Source organism: Orcinus orca, chromosome 3, assembly GCF_937001465.1.
Source record: "Orcinus orca chromosome 3, mOrcOrc1.1, whole genome shotgun sequence".
In the NCBI taxonomy this organism is placed as follows: Eukaryota; Metazoa; Chordata; class Mammalia; order Artiodactyla; family Delphinidae; genus Orcinus; species Orcinus orca.
This window is the reverse complement of record NC_064561.1, coordinates 95,632,335-95,654,498: the sequence shown is the minus strand read 5'-3', so window position 1 is coordinate 95,654,498 and position 22,164 is coordinate 95,632,335.

The window sequence follows — 22,164 nt, the reverse complement described above, 5'->3', positions numbered from 1 at the left end:
GCCTCAACCCCTCATCTGAACTCCAAATTCACAGCATAGTGCCTTGTTGGAATCTCCAATGTCCAATAAATTTATCAAACTTAGCATGTACAATAAATCTACTCAGTTGTTCAGGTCAAAACTATAGGAGCCACCTTTTAATCTTTTGTTGACTTCATATTCTAGATCTTATCTATTAGAAAATCCTGTCTATTCTTCAAATTACACCTCAAATCTAACTATTCCTCAATTTCAAAACTACTGTCCTATTGCATCACCATAAACAGTCATTTGGACTAGTGCAAAAGCCTCCTTATGAATCTTTTTGCTTCTGGTTGAGACTGACCCAAATCCAATCTCCACACAGCAGCCTCAATTGTATTTTTAAAACCTAAGTCAGATTCTGCCACTTCTCATTCAAAATCCTCCAGTATGTTCCTATCATACCTATGATAAAATCAAAATTTTTATCATGGCCAACAAGGCCCATATACTTTGACTTCTTCCTATTTCTCTAATCTAATTTTCAATTTCTGTCCCTATTACATATTCTGTTCTGGTCATGTGAGCTTTCTTAGGTCCCATGAACACACCAGGCTTATTTCCTCCTCAGGATTATTGCAATTACTCTTTCCTCTGTCTGAAGAGTCTTTTCCAGACTTTATTATTTATTTTTAAAATAAATTTATTTATTTATTTTTGGCTGCATTAGGTCTTCATTTGCTGCGCGCGAGCTTTCTGTAGTTGTGGCGAGCGGAGGCTACTCTTTGTTGCCGTGTGCGGGCTTCTCATTACAGTGGCTTCTCTTGTTGCGGAGCATGAGCTCCAGGCGCACAGGCTTCAGTAGTTGTGGCTCACGGGCTCAGTAGTTGTGGCTCGCGGGCTCTAGAGCACAGGCTCAGTAGTTGTGGCGCACGGGCTTAGTTGCTCCGAGGCATGTGGGATCCTCCTGAACCAGGGCTCGAACCCATGTCCCCTGCATTAGCAGGCGGATTCTCAACCACTGCGCGACCAGGGAAGCCCTCTTCCAGATCTTTGAAAGAGTTTGCACAAAGACTCTTTCCCCACCCATCCAACCTAAAACAGTCCTTGCCCCCACTGCTGTTTTACTACAATCCCTCAACCTGATTATATTTTCTTCAGAGCATTTATTAGTATCTAAAGGTACATCTTTCAGTTACTGTCTTTACTTGCTTTTCTCTGTCTTCCCAAATAAATGTAAATTCTCAATAGGCAGGGACTTTTAAAGTTTACTATTGGATCTTCAGTATCTAGGATAAGCCTAGCCTATATTGGTGCTGTGCTATGGTCTGAATGTTTGTGTTCCCCTCAAATTCAGATGTTAATATTCCAAACCCCAAAGGTGATGGTATTAGTAGGTGGGGACTTTGGGAGGTGCTTAGGTCATGAGGGTGGAGTCCTCATAAATGGGATTAGTGTTCTTTTTAAAACATTTTTTTATATCAGAGTATAGTTGATTTACAACATTGTATTAGTTTCAGGTGTACAGCAAAGTGATTCAGTTATTCATATACATATATCCATTCTTTTTCAGATTCTTTTTCCATATAGGTTATTACAGAATATTGAGTAGAGTTCCCTGTGCTATACAGTAGGTCCTTGTAGATTATCTATTTTATATATAGTAGTGTGTATATGTTAATCCCAAACTCCTAATTTATCTCTCCCCCTACCTTTCCCCTTTGGTAACCATAAGTTTGTTTTCAAAATCTGTGAGTCTGTTTCTGTTTTGTAAATGTTCATCTTATCATTTTTTTTTTAGATTCCATATATAAGTTATATCATATAATATTTGTCTTTCTCTTTCTGATTTACTTCACTTAGTATGATAATCTCTAGGTCCATCCATATTGCTGCAAATGGCATTATTTCATTCTTTTTTAAGGCTGAGTAATATTCCATTGTATATATGTGCCACATCTTCTTTATCCATTCCTCTGTCGATGGACACTTAGTTTGCTTCTATGTCTTTGCTATTGTACATAGTGCTGCAGTGAACACTGGGGTGCATGTATGGTTTTCTCCGGATATATGCCCAGGAGTGGGATTGCTGGAGCCTATGGTAGCTCTATTTTTAGTTTTTTAAGGAACCTCCATACTGTTCTCCATAATAATTGTACTGATTTATATTGGGAGATTTAGTGTTCTTACAAAAGAGATCCCACGGAACTCCCTCACCCCTTCTGCCATATGAGGACATAACTAGAAGGTGCTGGGTATGTACCAGGAAGAGGGCTTTCACCAGAATGTGACCATGCCAGCACCTCAATCTTGGTCTTCCCAGCCTCCAGAACTGTGAGAAATAAATTTCTGTTGTTTATAAACTACCCTGTCTGGGATATTTTGTTATAACAGCTTGAATAGATTAAGACATGCTACATAGTGATTTTTTTGCCTCTGATTAATTCACCACACCTTTTAAATTTTTCAAAATTGCTTTGTTATGTTGAATTTTTGATCCATAAGTAGACCAGGTCTTCTTTGTGGAATCAGAAGGTGCCTGCTGTATTGGATAGCTCCAATATGCTATCCTTTATTATCATAGTGAATTTGAGTAGCAGTGTTTGTTTCGTGACTGATTCTTTATAACTTCTGTGTTTTTTTTTTCTCCCTAAGGAGTCCTAGATATGTCAGTGTATCATAGATCATAAGGGAAATTGACCACTTGGATGTGCTTTGGAATTGGCTTTTTGGTGAAACTATAAAAAACCCGGTTCTTCTTTTTTGGTCACCTTCCTGAAACACAGATGTGTCAGTATGAGGACTGTGGTTTGAACCAATTAAACTTGAGAATGGAGGAGAGTGAACTGGAAAAAGAGTAATCCAGGACAGGGATGGTTCCAGCACATTGAAGAAAGCAGAACTGATAGCCTTGTGCACAGACCAATATGATACCTAAAGACAGAGCAAAGAGGCCCAGTAGCTGGAAGGTGGAAGGCTATTGATGGCCAATGGCAAGGTGAGGGGTTGAGTACAGGGCTGAGCCATAGGAGTAGATAGTTATCTGCAGGAGAGAGGGCAGAGTGGTAAGGCAGAGACAAACTTCCACTCAGGAAGTCCCTCAGATGATGCCTTCTGGAGCACTAACCAACTCTTCATTCAACCTAATTGATTATTTAGGAATTTATTAAGCGCCCACATCTGGCAGTCTTTCTGACAGGAAGCTAAAAGATCCATTCTATTTATATCCTCAAATTGATCACAGTCTGTGTTATTTGTGCTCAATAAACCTACAAAGAAAGAAGTCTTTGTTAAACCAAATAAATTTGGTTTCATTTTGGAAAGAAAAAGATGATGAAAAGTGGTTGAGATTAGGGGACTAAAGGAAGGTTGAACAGAAAAGAGAAGACTTGGGGAGGTAAGGTCCCTCCCTGAAAATAAAGAATTGTCATAATGTTTTTCATTATTATTTCAGTATTTATTAGAGGCTTCCTCAGTGTAACTAGTGCTTCACTGTCAGAAGATATATTTTCCTTTCCTCTTTGGTTCACATAAGCATAAGAGCATGCATGATGAAATAGGAAATCTGAAGTCAGATAGGCACATTATTTCCCAGAATGTCTGAAAATTTTTATACAGGGGATTCAAATGTAGGCAAATGTTTATAAATGCTCTTCTTTCTTTTCGCTAGGACTCCTTGAGAAGTTTGCGTGACATTCTGTTTGACGTAAAATCAGCATGTGAACCCAAGTAAATCAACAACAGCTGTTTTAAACAGCAGATTGTATCCCAAAATATCATTATGAACCAGGGTAAGAACTGCCTGGATGCTTGTGTTTTCAGATTACACTGACGGAGCCCAGCATCTGGACACTTTGGCCATGGGTGGACAGAGTTCAAGCTGGCTGAGAGATGATGGCCTATTTAAGAGCAGTGACATTTGGAGGAAATTTTAGTGTCATCTCAGGGGTAGAGGTGCCAGCAAAAAAGGGGCCCATCTACATTCAAAGGATTCACATTTCTGTGGTTGAAGCTTTGACTCAGAATCCTGGGGATTTCTCTAAATGGGCCAGAAAAGCAGTTCAAATCCAGTTCTTCCCCTTCAAAAACATTCACGCCCGTGTTCTAAAAAAAATATTCAGTACCCTCCTCCCTCCAAGAGTTCATAGTATAATATGGTGGGCTAATTATATTATCTGGTATCACTAAAAAAATTGCAGTTCTAGGACCTATAGATTGTTTTAAGCTCAGGATAGAACCAGCTACACCTTCAGCCTCTCACACTGCCCCCCATTGGTTGGGATTCCTTTGGCAATGCCTGTGGCACTGCCCTGTGCTTGTACATCAAGCCTCGGAGGAGGGGTTGGGCATTTTGCCTTCACCTCCTAACACTACTTCTTTGAGCAATATGTTCCCCTTTCACAATGCTGCCAAACGCAGGCCTTTCCTGTTGAAACTGTTCCATTGAGTTACAGGACAATAGCTTCAGATGGCGGATGGCTCATGCATATCTCAGGAGTTTCAAAGTGGGCCTGATCAGGCAGGCTGGCAGGCAACCCTTCCCTGGCAGCCTCTCTTTTGCCTTATTTTGCAGGCTTGCTGAGGGGCATCGCTATTTTAAGACTGAAGCTGCACCAGTTCTCCTGTCTAATGGCTCCCTCCCTGCAGAGGCAGGTTCATCCGCTGGGCACAATATTATAAGTCTCTGTGCCACCTCATACCCATCAGGTTGGTTACTTTCAAAAAACCAGAAAATAGCAAGAGTTGGCAAGATGTAGAGAAATTGGAACGCTTGTACACTGTTGGTGGCAATGTCAAATGGTACAGTTCTGCGGGAAACAGTATGGTCGTTCCTCAAAAAATTAAAAGTAGAATCACTTTGTGATCCAATAATTTCCCTTCTGGATATATGTACCCCAAAGAACTGAAAGCAGGGTCTTGAAGAGATACCTATGTGCCCACATTCATTGCAGCATTATTTACAATAGCCAAAAAGTGGGAGCAACCCAAGTGCCTATCGACGAATGAAAGGATAAACAAAATGTGGTAGGTACATACAATGGAATATTACTCAGCCTTAAAGAGGAAGGAAATTCTGACATATGCCACAGCATGGATGAAACTTGAGGGTATTAACTAAGTGAAAAAAGCCAGTCACATAAAGGGCAAATACTGTTTGATTCCACTTATATGAGGTACTTAGAGTAGTCAAATTTAGAGAGAGAAAATAGAATGGTGGTTGCCAGGCGCTGCGGGGAGGGGGAAATGCAGAGTTGTTTAATGGGTGTAAAGTTTCAGTTTCACAAGGTGAATGAAGTTGTGGAGATTGGTTGTACAACAATGTGAATGAGCTTAACCCATTTAGCTGATTCACTTTGCTGTATAGCAGAAATAAACACAACACTGTAAAGCAACTATACTCCAATAAATTTTTTTTAAATGGTTAAGATGGCGAATTTTATGTTATGTATATTTTATCACAACTAGAAGTAAAAAAAAAAAAAAGATTTTTACAAAAAGGCATAGTCTCAGTATCTCAAGGAACTGCTAGAATTGACCTTGTGCCCCACATTTTCTGTGACATCGCACCTGCTGACTTTGGATTGACCATAGCTAGCCCACCTTTCCTACATATACTTCCAGACTGAGGGCAGTCCTTCCCCAAGCCCCCATACCCAGCCATTGACAGGGCTTTGGTCCCCCTGCTACTATGGGATCATATATCCCCCAAAGGAGTTACTGGAAAATATCAGTTTCTATCACTTATATCAAAGTTTTGCCTGGTACAGGTAAAAATGTGAATCTAGGAAGTTCACCAGTCCAGCTGTTTTGGTGCCCTTTCCTTTGAAGTGATTGGTGTGGTGCTTGATGAAACACTTGCTGATCCCAGACTTCTCTTGCCACAGAGAAAATTTATCTGAAAGACAAAATCACTTATTTATTTTAGGATATTCACTGTTAAAAAGACAGGAAAAAAGCTCACAAATTTCAGCGCCTCTAGAATGCCTTCCAGTTAGGTGCAAACCATACCCACCCTTTAAGGCACAGCTCAAATGTCAAATGATCCTCTGAGTCAAAAGTGATCAATAACTTCCTCTTTTGAGTTCCCAAAAGCATTTTACCCGAAACTCTCTTAAGACACTTATACTTTTCATCCTAGACATGGTTATTGATACTTATCCATCTTCCATGTGGACTCTGTATAGTGTAGGCTGTCGTACTGCAGAGTCTCTCATAATGCCTGTGCATGCTTGAAGGATGCTTAACGTATGTTTGCCAAATGGAAAATACAGAACTCTTTGAAAAGGTTATGCTACCGCTGCAAAAAACAAGTTGAAAATGTCAACATTTCTAGCCCTGTAGCTCCTGGTTGGTGCAGATATCTTTGGGCAAGGGTTGTGGGATTTTTCTGGTTCTTCCCAGATCAGCCTCTCTGGGCAGCTGTGACTTGCAGGAAGGCTGACTCCAAGTGTGAAGTTATTAGTGAGACAAATGCAAAGTGATTTTGACCACTCACCCAAGCCACCGTGGAATCTAATTAACAAGCGTCGTCTTGACCAACACGTGAGAATAAGAGTTCACATGCATGCTAACATTGCCAGGGAGACCTTCTGAAGGAAAAAGGAGTCTCATTGAGTGGCAAATATGGTTATTTCACGGGAAGAAGCAGCCTGGTTGTTTTATCGAGCACAGGCAGGAAGATGTGTTAGGCCTGGGAGAATCAGACTTAACTCTTTCAAGTGAACAACGAAGGACTCTCCAGCTTTCAAAATGCATTTCTTCTGTCCGTTGCTCTCTCCTTCTAATTCATGCTGAAGGTCAGAGAAAGGACAGACTATAAATGAAGTTAAAAAAAAATTGGTTACCGAATGCTGCTACTTTTCCCTTGGAAGTTAATTTCTATTTAGAATCCTCCCCACAGAAGAACTTAGAGAGAACACAAAATCAAAGGAAACAGCATCGAAGTCACTCTTTCTCTGGGAAAGTGATCTTGACAAACCCTTCATGGGACACTCCACTGAGCAAAGCATTGTTGGTCTCCTCTCCTCATAATTAACAGGGTTCTGCTCCCTTGAATTCTTAGAACCAGCCACCTTACCCTGCCCTTTTACCCAGATCCTAAAGTTACTTTTCAGTCAGTGCCTACCAAAACCAAGGAATATGGAAAACACATTGTTTATGCCTTCTGGTTTACTGTATTTACTGTGTAATCTTGAATAGCCAAGGAGTAAGTGGGTGAATCCCCAAAACTGGCAGCTCATAAGGCCTCTTCTCTGTGGCATGTGTAGCTAAACGGATGGTACTTATATAGGTACAATTTTCATTATTATTCAATATTTATTTGGGTGCCAACAATAAGCAAAGTACAGAACATCTATTTAGGTAGTATTTCTGCCCATAGGGACGTGCATGGCGAATGCAGAGCAAAATGGTTAATGAAGAAACGCAGTGCTTAGTGGATGAGGACAAGTGCCTGGGTCCCTTCTGGTTTTCTTTCCCCAGAGGAACCCGGAAGACACCGTCTTCCTCCCTCGGGGATCTCCTCTATTCCCTGCCCCACCAGCCCAGCCCTTCTTTTGCTCCCACTTCAGATGTGCTTGCACACTAGAGGACTGGCTCTGGCTCATCTGAATTCCTGAACCATACATGTAAATCCTTTGTTTTGAAAGGTGCTTGGGTTTGTTTTGTTTTGTTTTGTTTGCGGTACGCGGGCCCCTCACTGTTGTGGCCTCTCCCGTTGTGGAGCACAGGCTCCGGACGCGCAGGCTCAGCGGCCATGGCTCACGGGCCCAGCCGCTCCACGGCATGTGGGATCTTCCCAGACCGGGGCACGAACCCGTGTCCTCTGCATCGGCGGGCGGACTCTCAACCACTGCGTCACCAGGGAAGCCCCTGGTTTGTTTTGTTTTGTTTTGTTTTTTTACCAAAGGTACTGACTTACCCTACAGTAAGTGCTCCCCATTTTGGGGGTGGAAATGCTGATGTTCAGAGAGCAATGTCACCTGAGTATAAACTGATTGTATGATAGTCCATAGCTTGAAAAGTATGCTCAGGTATGTCCTAGGATCTAACATGTGAGGTCTTGGCTTTCCCTGGGCAAAATACAGAGGTTTAGGACCAGATTTCTGTGGCAACTTCCATTTTCCCCCTTTTAATCCTCCCCCCCTCGAAATCTGATCCAATTCCTGAAAGTGAGACAGTAATCCTGGGAGGATCTATTCATTAATTTGTGTTTCGAGTAACACTTATTGAGCATCTGCTATGTGCAGGTAATCTTCTCTAGAGAAACAGAACTAATAGGTGCAATAGATAGATATCAAAATAGATATAGATACATATATGATTATGGAGGCTGAGAAGTCGCATGATCTGCTGTCTGCAAGCTGGATGCCCAGGAAAGCCAAAGGTATAAATTCTAGTCTGAGTCTAAAGGTCTGAGATCGCCTGATGGTGTAAGTCCCAGTCTGCAAAGACTGATGTCTCAGCTCATGCATTTAGGCAGAGAGAGTGAATGCAATGTTCTTCTGCCTTTATGTTCTACTTGGGCTCTCAGTGGGTTGGTTGATGCCTCCCCACTTTGGGGAAGCTTTACTCAGTCCACGAATTAAAATGCTAATCTATTCTGGAGATACCCTCACAGACACACTCAGAAATAATACCTAACCAGATATCTGGGCATGTTGTGGCCCTTTCAAGTTGATACATAAAATTAACCACCACAGCATGTCTCTGTGCTGGGTACAAATGAATAAGAGCTGGGCCTTGTCCTCAATGTGCAAAACTGCTAAAGTAATTTCTTCCTTACTGAGAGTCTACAGTGGTCCTTTATCATCCAGCTCTTGTTTGCTCCGTTACCTTTGCTTTCACCTCTCCTCACCAGGCATGATGGACCAGCTTAGAGTTACCTGGGTGAGCTGTGCTCTCTCAAGCCCATGAGACTCAGCACAAGCTATTACCTCTGAAGTGAATGGCCTCCCTGCATTTGTGTCCTTACTACATGCTTACCCTTCAAATGTGAGTTTAAGAGCAACCTCTTCTATAAAGCTTTCCTTGATTTCCTCAGTCAAATTTGAAAGCTCCTTCTCCAATATGCTCATAACACTGTGTATACAGTCTCATAAGCTTGATGAGAAGTATGTCTCACCTCAAAATTATAAGCTCTTTGAGGCCACATATTTTTATTTTTCTATCCCTACTATCTTCCCCAGTGGGTTAGTAGGTACTCAACATACATTTGATGATTGAATAAATAAATAATTGAATGTAGAAAATGATTAATATCCTAAGAGGGGTACTGAAAGTGGCAGCTGTCATTTATTGAGTGCTTCTTCTATATCAGGCATTGTGCTATGCCTTTTATAATCATCATCTCATTGTTATTTCCTATGTTGTAGATGAGGAAACTGAACATGGAGAGGTTAATTAACTTGCCTGATTTGACATGGCTAAAAGTAATGGCATGAGATTTGGATTCAGGTCTGTCTGGTTGCTCTTAACTGCCACATGGTATTATCCTCATTGAGACTGAGCTGACCCAGGAAAGTTAGCCTGTAATTTAGAATGTTATGGCTCTTCTTAAAAGCAGCAATCAAACCCATGTGTATTACTGTAAATGTATTGCCCATTATTTCCAAGTCTGCCCTATAACCTCAGACTAGAGTTTTAGGAGGAAATAAAACCTTAGAGCTGAACAAGCCCAGAGCAGGTAGTGTGTCTTCTTCAGAAGTTAGGTCACTGTGTAATGCACAGTGTTTAATTGATGCCTGATCAAATTCAAATCTCATTTGAATGTGGAAATTAAAGTTCTCTACAGTGAACTCTGAGGGACTTTGTCAACATGGGATAATTGTCTTCCAAGATAATGACTAAATTTAATCTCACATAAGCCTGATAACAGGCAATTCTCCTGACAGCCATTGGAGCTGCTGGGCTGGTGTGTGAGTGGTGAGGGGCTGGGTGGTCTACAGAAGTCCCGGAGTGTGGAATGGGAGGGCCGTGGTGGGCAGAGAACAGGACATTTCCAGGAAAAAGAAGTCTAGCCCTCCTAGAGCAAATGCAGCTCTGTCAAATGTATATGCTAGGATGATATCTGAAGTCTTAGAGGCTTTTTTGGATGTATTCATTTTGATTTTTTTCACCTCTTTTTTTTTTTTTTTTTTTTGCGGTATGAGGGCCTCTCACTGCTGTGGCCTCTCCCGTTGCGGAGCACAGGCTCCGGACGCGCAGGCTCAGCGGCCATGGCTCACGGGCCTAGCCGCTCCGCGGCACGTGGGATCCTCCCGGACCGGGGCACGAACCCGCGTCCCCTGCATCGGCAGGCGGACTCTCAACCACCGCGCCACCAGGGAAACCCTCACCTCATTTTTTTTTAATGTTTATCTTCCTCTTCCTCAGCAGTATTACCCCTGAAAATTGGTTTCCCCTCCTCAGGACAAAATAAAACGTATAATGTTTCCCTTACTTCATACCTCAATTTAGAAGCACTTGAGCCAAAACATTGATTGTCCATGATGGATTGGGTGCAGAGAAATGAGCCAGTGACTGAGCTCCTAGATCCTTCTAAACTGACTTAAAAATTTTTGTTTTAATCTTATATGGACTCTGCTAGGAGCTGACTTTGAGTGGATTTTCTTTCTTGTTCCTCCTTCTCCACTACTGAGAGTGATCAGGGATTCCAAGGCCAGTGAGGGCCCTGCCCCTTGCTCCCTGGGAAGGTAGGACTCTTGGTAAGCCACAGCCAGGGGCACGTCTCTGTGGGTCCTTGAGAGTGTGGTGTTGATGCGGATTGCTATCTTCCTACTGTTCAGGACTCTTTACCTCTGGGGGTCCACAGGGCTAGCTTTCCTCAGCGTTACACTGCAAAGCCTCCTTTCTGATTTCCCCAACTCTTCTCTCAGCCAGGCCTGGCCCTCCAAGGACACCCAAGGTGAAGCAAACAGGCAGAGTCCTTTTGGTCATTTCTGGTGGTTATGGTCACCTGTGGTCCCTTCCTGCAGCTGTAGGAGCCTTATGGTCCTGTCACTACTTCTTGCAGTTGATAAGAGCTGGATAAGCCCTGTGGCTGCCAAGGCAGGGACCCAGAAATGATCCACACTTGGGGCTAAAGGAAAGATGATGTAATTGTGGATTGGAAGCCACCACCATTTGCAGTGCAGACTCCCTCAATGAGGGGAGGATTACACAGAAATAGACAGCAGGGACATACAGATGGTCATGGCTCGCCAGACCTTTGGTGGCCAACCACAGTCACCTTGCTCTGACCTTTGGAAATTACACAGCGCTTCATTCTCGTGATGCAGAGTACGAATACTAAGGAGGGTGGCTGGGAAACCATGCCCTGAGATGCGCACTGTCACTGTTTTTATGATTTTCTTTCCTTCTAATCAATCATGCAATCTAAGAGTGCACTAAAATGATTTGGGCTGGAGGAGCTCATGACATTGAGGGACACAATATTAACACAGACATAATGACTGAGAACAATAGAAAAGAATCTAAAATGACTGCAGAATTGTGTGCAACCTCCTGAAAGGGTTGTAGGAGGAGCCTTGAGGGCTGTGGTAGGCAGCCAAGAAAGCCTTAGAGAAAAAGTAACTAAAGCTGGGTCTTAGAGAATGTGCCAGATTTGAGTTGCGGGAGGGAGGAACATTCCAGGAGCCAAGAACAAAGGGGAGGCTGCAGGAAGCTTTGATTCAACGTTAGAGAGAAGTGGTACAAATCCAAGCCTTGGAAAGACAGGCTGTGAGTGGCTTTAATTATAGACTGAGTTCCTGAGGGCACCTTTGTTTCAAGGCAAACCAGCTATGACTCTCTCATGTTGAGGGTCCATTAGGTGACCCCTCAAGGTCACCACGCATCCTTGGTGCCAGAACGCTGGGGTGCATCTGCAGCAGTCGTAGACTCAAAGCGCTTCTCTCTTAACCATGTGGCATTCACTCCCCACTTGTGACCCCTTTGAAGCTGCCAAAACACAGGTGTGCTTTTTTTTTTAACATCTTTATTGGAGTATAATTGCTTTACAGTGGTGTGTTAGCTTCCGCCCCGTAACAAAGTGAATCAGTTATACATATATATATGTTCCCATACCTCTTCCCTCTTGCGTCTCCCTCCCTCCCACCCTCCCTATCCCACCCCTCTAGGTGGTCACAAAGCACCGAGCAGATGTGGTTTTGTTTTGATTACAAACTCAGAGAGCTGCTGGTGCGGCTTTTTGAATCGTGAGGCCGATGGTGCTTCAGAAGCTGCTCAAATCCTTCAGAGAGCTGAGGACTGAGCTGTAGGGGGAGGGGAGACTTTGACTTTAGAGGTTTAGGCGGGAGGTGCCTTTTCCACTGTTGCTCCCCCCACTTTGGAAGCAGAGGGTTCTGGCCTCTTTTGGAGAAGATCCTGAGCTTCCTCCTTGTCGCAGATAGCCCTGCCATGCCAAGCACTGACAGGAGGTCGTGGCTGCTTTCAGCTGAGCATTAGCCCTAATGGGTTTGGCAGGATTTTAAAACAATCAAAACAAAACAGGTTAAAAGGTTCAGGGGGGGAGGGATGTGGTGACTGCCTGAGCTCAGATCACAGGATGTGCCATGCAGCCTGGGCTGGGAACAGCTCCGAGGTCTGATGCCAAGGGTGTGAGCTGAATCGAAATCTGGAGTGGCTTTATCAGAGAAATTAGTCTGTGATTAGAGCTGAAAAGAGTCACGAGTCTTAACTTGTATTTAGCACTCCAAGGATAAAGCGTCCTGTGTGGTACTAAATTTCTCCCTGTTGCTCTGGCGGTCTCCAGAAGGAACGGGGAGGCTTATCGAGGAAGTATGGTGGGCAAAGATGGGGCAATGGGGAATGGCATCGCCTTGGAGGGAGCTGTGGGTGGACATGCTTCCGCTTTGTTTGGGGGAAGTGAAATTCTTTTGGTACTGATTTGAGTCCAGTGATCAGAGACTTAGAACCTGTATTGGAGCTAAGGAAAGATGGAACTTTGACCAGATTGGGTATAGAATTTTCATTGAAAATGGGATAGTGTATAAAGTATCTTCTTCTTTTTTTTTTTTTGATTTTTTAAAACCCTTTTTATTTTGAGATAATTTTAGACTCAGAGAAGAGTTGGGAAAACAGTACCGAGAATTCCCACCCCCCCAGCTTCTCCTAGTGTTAACATCTTACCTAACCATTGCACAGCTATCAAACCTAAGACATTGACATTGGTGCAGTGCTATTAACAGCAGACTGGATTCAGGTTTCACCTGTTTTTCCATTAATGTCATTTTCCTGTTCTAGGATCCAGTTCAGGATCCCATGTTGTAGTCTGTTGTCACGTCTCCCTTTGTCTCCTTCGATCTTTGACAAGTCTTTGTTCTTCCCTTGTCTTCTTGTGATTTGACACTTTTGTGGAGTACAGGGATTTTGTGGAAGGCCCCTCAATTTGTGTTTAGCCTAAGTGTTCTCAAGGTTAGGATGAGGTAATACGTTTTTGGCGGGCACACTGTGGGGCGACGTGCTCTTCTTAGTGATCATATTAGGGGCACATATGTCAGGATGTCTTAAATTTTTAAATTTTTGTACAATTTTTAAGGTCATTTTCCATTTACAACTACTGCAAAATATTGGCTATATTACCCATGTTGTACAGTACATCCTTGAGCCTGTCGTATGCTTCTAAAGAAAGAACAGGCAGACCTTCACTGTGGTGGAGAGACGGGGAGTTGCCCACCTCTCTTTCCTTCTGGCAGGAGGACTGTGTTACAGCCACACTGGAACACTCAACCCTGCAGCTTTTAGATGTGACCGACTGACTGTCCATTGTAGGGAAGTGGGGCTGCTTCTTTGTCCCTGACCCCAGGACAGAATTCAGCTGAGAACACTTCGGTGGAGTCCCAACAGGTTACAGCTTGAGAACAGCAAGGGAGAGATGCAGTTGTCAACAGCAGTTCCTGGTTTGCTTTTACTTCTGCCGGAGGCTCCCTCCCTCCTCCTTTGTGCCTTAGTCTTCTGGCTCCACGTGCCTCAGGCAAAGACAGAGCGTTGAAAAGATTCTTTCAGTGGCAGCAGGAGGGTCTGCTTCTGAAATAGGTCAGGCACTGGTCAGGCCAGGTGGTGGCAAGCTCCCAGCCCAGCGTGACTTTGCTGAGGGCTGGCCGCGAAGCCTGGATTGGACCCTGCCCTTACCTGGCCCGGGGTCTTCCTCAAAGCTGATTTTGATTGCACACAAACTAAACAGAATGAAGGACTGATGTTACAAAACTGGGGCTACTGCCTGAAACTCAAGGGAAGGCTAGGCATGGGCCCATGGCTGGCTGGGCCCAGCACCTGGAAAATGTCCAAAATGCAACACAGTTTCTTTCTCTTTCCGCCTCCCTCTGAGACTTGCCAGGCTCTGGCTCCCAACTTGTCACTGTGTACCTGCTTTTTTCTTCTCTCACTGCACCAACCTTTGCTGTTACTTCTAGCACATGGCAGAAGACGCCACCTCTTAGCTCCCAATTTTACAAAGCCCTCAGTTCAGGCAAACAGCAGAGCTGATCCTCTCAGTGCCAATTCCAAAGTCACAGAAAAAAAAAAAATCTGATTAGTTGAGATTAAGTTAGAGTAAATTCAAAGGGTTCAGAGGGCGGGATATGGCGATTACCCAAGTTCTGATCATAGAGAGGCCTAACAGCCTGAGTCCAAAGCAGCTCCAAGGCTATGGACGTAGGGCAGCAGGGGGAGGGAGGAGAGTGGGTGGTGGTAGTAGAGAGGAGGTCATACAATATTAACATGGCTGCCTAGACCCATCTTCATTATGGCTCAGAGATGCATGTGTGTGTGCGTGTGTGTGAGATCTTATGGTTAGACAGGGGCCTCTGTAAGTGTCTACCACATCAGATAGATAACCAGAGAAAGGATAACTGGACACACCCGTTAGCTAGAAATTTCTGTATTTGAAGGTACTCCCTGTTGCGTACTTCAGCAAAGTTCCTCATTCACATGGCCCTGCTGAATCTGGAGCTTTGGTCCCCGATCATCTAATCATCCTGTCTTCCCAGAGTGGATAAACTGATACATGCTGGGGAGGATTTTGTGAATTTACATTTCCTTTAATATGCATTGGGCACAGATGGTTACCAGGTTGTCTCCGATCCATAAGTCTTCTTTCATCAAGGGCTGATCAAAATTTACTGCGAGCAGGTTTAAAGGGACAAGCTTTTAGGCTTGGAAGTGTGCATATAAATAAAAATGTTGCTGTAGTGGCTCATTGTTAATGAAAGAAAAATGATCCATGTCCTCTTCCGGAATCACGGAGTCTCGGAATATATTTATTTCAAGATTTAGGTGCTGTGGGAACTGACCACAAATCACAGAGCAACCCTTAATGAGCCTCTGTCCCTACCTGTTAAGCTTATTAACTGCCTGTTACCTCCAGTTCTATATGCCACCTGGGGAAACAAAATGGATGCTTTGGCAATGCAACGGCTGAAAAATACAGAAGTTAATCAAAAGCACAGGGGGGCCTGGAAATGCAGTCAGAAGACGTGTGCTGGCTGAGATTATTGGGGCACTGGGAGGTTTCTGGGAGGAAGGATCTGATGCTGTCTGGTTTGAGATTTAGCTAATTAAATTCAACTGTCCTTTAGTCAGTGTCTTCTCGCTCTGTGCAAGCCGAGGACATGAAAGGCACAGTCCCTACCCTCAAGGAACCTGCATGCTAATTGGGTGGGCAGGCTTCACATAACTGAATCAGATGGATTCTGATGGGAAGCAAGTTCAGGGCACTTATGCAGAGGCTATATGAATAAGTGCTAAAGTAATAAAAATAAGAGAGTAGAAAGGGCCCTTAGCTGAGAAAGAGGATACTTTGAGTTTTGCTCCCATTCTACCATATGACAGGGGCTGTGCTATTCATTCTCTACCAGCCTCGGTTTTCTTCTGATAAAAGAGTTTGAACTTGGTCATTCCTAAAAAGTATTCATGAGATGCACTTTTATGTATCCATAAGACAGGAGTGGGGACAGAAAATTGCTCAGAGGAAGGGAGCCTTGATTTGAGCATTTAGCAAAGTATAGGATTCAATTCAGGGAGAGGAAGGAGGAAGCCACTCTTAGCAGGGCCACTTTTATTCATCGGGCTTAGAGGTGGATGTATGTCTGCAGAGGGGATGGCCTGCCTTGTGGGGATGGGAGCTGAGGAAGGAGGGGAGTGGAGACAGATTACAGGCAAAGAGGGGTAGACCCAGTTAGGGGGGTAGGCAATGCAGAAATCAATGCTGGAACCTATAGCTATGTTCTTTAACCCAAATATTTCAGGAAGCTTCCCAGTTTCCTTTCCCACTTGAAGGCAAGGTTCTTTCTATTAAAAGCAGCAGCAGTCTTTTCGATGTAATTTGAAGGTAAAGATAAATACTGGAAACTGAAAAGCCTTGGCTCTATGATTAATTAAAGGAATCATCTCAAATTTAGAAAATTGCTTAAGTAAAAGAAGACACCAAATTGCATCAGTGTGCCTCCATATGTTAATTATGGCTATTTTTCCTTGTTTTTCTGCTGCCGCTCCAGCCATATCCCATCTATCACTTGGTTTCAGGCGTCATGATCAATTGACTGTACCATAAACAACATGTTGCATATGTGGCAAATGATAACATCATTTAACTCGACACAGGGTAAGAAAATTCCCTCTTTGTCATCCTTCCAGGTCCTCAGAAGAGAAAAAGGACAGCCTTGAATTAATTTCTTGCTTATTCAGTCAAGCAAGCATTTTTTGCAGATTCCTCCAGGGTAGAAAAACCGAGCCCAGCAGGCCCACCACGGAACTAGACCCATGATGTTGGAAGCTCTGTACCCTAGTACATAGAACAGTGCCTGGCACATAGTAGGCACTCAATTTTCTGTATGTAACCAAATTCCTATTTTTAGTTTCTCTGATATGTGGTAAATTTCATAGAGAATTAATATTCATCACCAGAAGGGTATTTTTATCCTTGGAGTATCAAATCTTTTTTTGCTGGCTGAAAGTCAGTAAATACAGAAAATCTTTTAATGATCTCTACGTAGTGACACCCAACTCCCCATGGAATTAACCGGTGTTCTTCCATCTCTTCTCTAACACATGTTGGCTGGAGCTCATGGCCACTGAATGCATATAGCCTGTCGGCAACTCAGCACCACGCCCTCGTTCTTCTTCCTGAGTGAGCTGTATGCCTGTGTGCTAACCAAGACCCAGTTGCATTTGTTTCCAAATCTCTTCCTCCCAGTTGTGCTTCAGATTGTAATTATAGAATTTAATTAGATATTACATAAACTGATGATACATGTAAGGAAAGAGGTTCTTTTTTTCTATGAAAAATAAGTTGAATGCTCTGGAGAAACTCGATAAAGTCAAGTGCTTAAAAAGTCTATGTAAAATTAGTGGGCGAGACACCTGTAAATGATTGAAAAGAAGTAAACATCTAGAAGAACTGCACTTTCAACTTTAAAGAAACTAAATCTGGAAATAATTGGTGATGTATGGGTTGTATGAATGTACTTGATGCAAGAAAGACAACATGCAACTCTAACTGGCAAACACCCACTCAAAGAAAATACACAAAGTTTCAAGGGAAAAGAAGTATTTAAGCCATGTATGCGTAATTTTTGAAAATGGTTTGCTGCTTTCATAAACTTTTTGCAGTTAACCAGTTACCTATTCTTCCTGATCGGTAGGTAACATAAGAGGAGTTTTACTAAAAAAAAAAAAAAATTTAGTAAATTCCAAAAGAATTAAGTCCACACAAAATCAGCAGTCTGTCTTTGTCGTGAAAGCACAATGATTGGTGGTCGCACCCTCGGAGCCTGCAACAATATGGGAGCTCAGCCAGGCACCCCAAGTGACGCAGGCCAGCGTGCCTCTCATGCAAGGAGGTGGTGCCTTCCACAGAAAGTCCATCTTGCAATCAGCTTGTTGTTTGTCTTATATATATGTCTTGCTCTCTCTTTTTCTCTAATGTTTTACACAATGTTTTGTTTGGAAAAAATTCAAACTTACAGAAAGATGCAAGTATAATGTAATGAACTTCCTTGCCCCTTTACCTAGATTCACCAATGTTAACATTTTGCAGTCTTTGCTTTGTTTCTCTCTTTCTACATGCTTCACCACCCCCTTGCACATACTTCTTTTCTTCCTACTCCTCCTCTTCCTTCTTATGAAACTTGCTAAATGATTTGAGATGCCATAACTTTTTTTTTTTTTTTTTTTTGCGGTACGCGGGCCTCTCACTGCTGTGGCCTCTCCCGTTGCGGAGCACAGGCTCCGGACGCACAGGCTCAGCGGCCATGGCTCACAGGCCCAGCCGCTCCGTGGCATGCGGGATCTTCCTGGACCGGGGCACGAACCCGTGTCCCCTGCATCGGCAGGCGAACTCTCAACCACTCCGCCACCAGGGAAGCCCAAGATGCCATAACTTTTACCCCTAAATACTTCTGTGTGTATCTCTTAAAAACAAGAATATTCTTTTACATACCCACAATATAATGATCAGATGCAGGAAACTTAACACTGATATAACAGTAGTCTTTAATATGCAGTTCATGTTTAGCTCTCATCTCAATAATATCTCTTATACGTATCATTTTTCTCTTGATTCAGGATCAAACCTAGGATCACTTATTGTACTCTTGAGTCTCCTTTAATCTGGAATAGTTCCTCAGCCTTTAGTTGTCCTTCATGGCATTGGCATTTTGAAAGAGTACCTGGCCAGTTGTTTTGTGAAATGCCCAGTGATTTGTGTTTGTCTGACTCTTTCCTCATGATTACTTTCCGGTTATGCATTTTTGGAAGGAATACTATACAAGTGATATTGTATCCATCTTAATGCATCATATCAGGAGGCAGGTAATATCCATTTGTCTCATTATTGATGATGTTAGCTTGGATTGTGTGGTTATGAGGCATCCACTGTAAAGTTACACTTTCTTCTTTGTAATTAGTATTTGGAAACTACATAAGCACCCTGTTTTCCATCAAACTTTTACCCAATTGTTTTATCATCCTTTGATAATTCTTGTTTGAGTCAGCTATTACTATGATGGTTGCTAAATGCTGTACCTGTTTCTCTCTACCTCCCGAGCTCCAAATGGAGAAATCCAAGTGTTTGATAGAAGTTGGAGGTAGGGATGGGGAAAAACAGCAGGTACTCCCCTGCCCAATCCCCATTTGGCCCATGAAGCAAAATTAGATTCCTTGATCTATTCAATTTGCCCACAAGTTGAATTCTAGATTCTTGGGGGTGTTAGATACATGGATGGCCTTCCCTCCGTCTTCCTTATGACAATCCCTACAGTTTCTCAGTCCATTTAACCCCTTTGCTCCCCACCCCTCATGTTTCTGCCTTTTCCTGTGTCCAGCCTCAAAACATGGGTGATAGTCATTTTTTGCTCAATCCAGTATTTTTTTTTTCTGCTGAATGGAATGTGTGTGGGGGGGTGGGGGGAGTGGTAGCCTTGAAATAATAGCGTCATGAGGGTAAAGAAGGGGAGGGAGAAGAAGCCTGGAGGTCTGTTCTCTGAGTGAAATGTCTAAAAAAAACACAGTCAGATGTCTTGCATTACAAAGGTTAATCTCCTGATAGCTTGGCGTCTCTTTTTATTGCCTTATTATGTTAAATGAGTGTCTGTCTACTCCCCAGGCTTGAGATACTTCTTTTGCTTTATTTAATGCCTACATGTACTAGTGCTTTACTTGGTTTATCTCATTTACATCATGCAATAACCATATGTCATTGGTACTATTGTTAGAGTCTCTATTCTCATATAAGGAAACTGAAGCTTAGCGAGGTTAGCCTAAGATCATGTAGCTGATAACCAAGGCAGTCTATTGCCAGGGGCCATTTCTTTTGCCACCATGTTTCTAAGAAGTCAGAAAAATAGGTGGCATAAAGCTCATGCTCATGCACACAAGTACAGAATTACCTTCTGATTCTCCAGCTAGAGTTGACTGATTACATTTTGAACAAAATGTGCTTCCCAGTGTAGTAATCTTGGTGATGTGGTTTCCCCTTGAGGAGTAGGAACTCACCTCAAGTCATAGCTGATTCTCATGAGAAATAAAAATGGCTACACTGACAGATGGCAGCTGGGCAGCCAGAAAGGAATCAACAGAGCGTCCTGAATGGCCCCCTCAGAACAACTGTAGTGAACATCCTGACACATCTAGCCCCCGAGACAGCAGCTTAGAGCAGGAAAGATGCTCAGACACTGACAAAACTGAAACATGAGGAAAATCATGCACTGTGTTCCAATAATCTCTTTTGACAGAAAAATTCACTTTTGTGCATCTACCCTTACTCTAATAAGATTAGTGTAAGGTGGTCTGAGGAAAGTTATTTCATCTCAGCTGCAAAATAAGGAAGCAGAATTCAATGATCCCTAAAAGGTCCCCTCTAGTTTCATGAGTCTAAACATGAATTGTTATTGTAATCAACCAGTTCTAGAATATCAGTAACTTCCTTGTTTCTGTGACATGTAAACATGACCTACACTGAAGTTAATCCTGATGATGGAACCACGGTAAAATTCTCTAAGACAGTGCTCTCCTAATTGGTTCCTGGAGCAGACACTTTTGGTGAATAAATTCTCCCAAGACAAGGAAGAACTCAGATCATTACCATATTCAGAAGACAAATGCATCACCTCATGAAAATGTTAATGGGCAACATTAATTGGAAGCAGAAGTCAGGCTGGGAGTTCCTTGTAGATCCTGGGAGCCCCAGAGGACTCTGGCGTATATAGAGCACATCTTTCTAGGACTGGGGAGGGAGTGCTGTAAGCCCCTTAGACACCCTGATTCTCCTCCTTGCCTTTTGCACTGTCTGCCTTTGTTCTAACCTTCCACCTCCTCACCTTCTCCCCGTCTTCTCTCTAGTAGTGGTTCCTCATCCCTGCTCTACATTTCTGCATGAGCGTTAAGGATCAGTGATGCAAAGGAAAGAGAACAAAACCAGCAAAAATGTTTACTTCAAAGGAAGCAATAATGACACACCAACCAGAAAATTATTTAAGAATAGGCTGTAGCGTCTGCTATAAGGCTTATTGTACATGAGGATGCAGCTTCCCTATTTCTCTAACTATTGTCTTTCCTTTACGAGGTCAACTCACAATAAAAAAATGCAGTAAATACGCTAGCTTAATTTTAGCTCCACCCTTGCTTTTATTTCTTTTGCTCCCGCTTGAAAATTATGCTATTCTACTGTATTTTACTTTTGTTAGCTGCCTCACGTTCTTTCCGGAACAGGGATTCAAACAACAAGAAGTATGAACAATTTGTCCAATTGTGAGAAGCAATCCATGTGTTTCTATTATCCATAATGAGAATCAGCACTTACTTGGTATATAGTATTTGCCAGGCACTGTTCTACCATTTCACATATATTGACTCACTTAACTCTCAGACCCCACTGTGAGGTAAGCGCCATTATTACCCCTTCCCCATTTTTGAAGGGGAAGAAACTGAAACCTATAGCAATTAAGTAGTGCTTGCAGTCACACGTTTAATGAGAGGTGGAACCAGGATTTGAAATCATGTTCTCTGAGTGCAGACTCCAGCTCTTTGACTACTGTGTGATGTTACCTCCCTCTGATGCACTATTTTGGGTGTGATGAGTGAAAACATATGAACAAGCCCATCAGTGCTCAGTGAACTGGGATCAGCTATTCTGGAGATAGTGACTGCACACAGCTACTCTTCAGGAACTAGGATACATATAGATTTAAATACAACCCAGTCAATTTCCTAAGCTGCTAGAGATCCTACTAGAGATTCCAGCTTTAACATGGATTATTGGTTTTGATTTTCCAAAAGACTTTTCTAAAATGTCTCTTGGTCTCTTCTGGTAATTTTATTTTATTTATATTCTTTATACAGCAAGTTCTTATTAGTTATGTATGTATTAGTTATGTATTTTATACATATGTATTTTATACATATTAGTATATATATGTTAATCCCAATCTCCCAATTCATCCCACCACCCCCATCTCACCACCAACCCCCGCTTCCCCGCCTTGGTGTCCATACGTTTGTTCTCTACATCTGTATCTCTATTTGTGCCTTGCAAACCAGTTCATTTGTATCACTTTTCTAGATTCCACATATATGTGTTAATATATGATATTTGTTTTTCTCTTTCTGACTTACTTCACTCTGTAGGTTCACTCTCTAGGTTCATCCACATCTCTACAAATGACCAATATTTGTTCCTTTTTATGGCTGAGTAATATTCCATTTTAT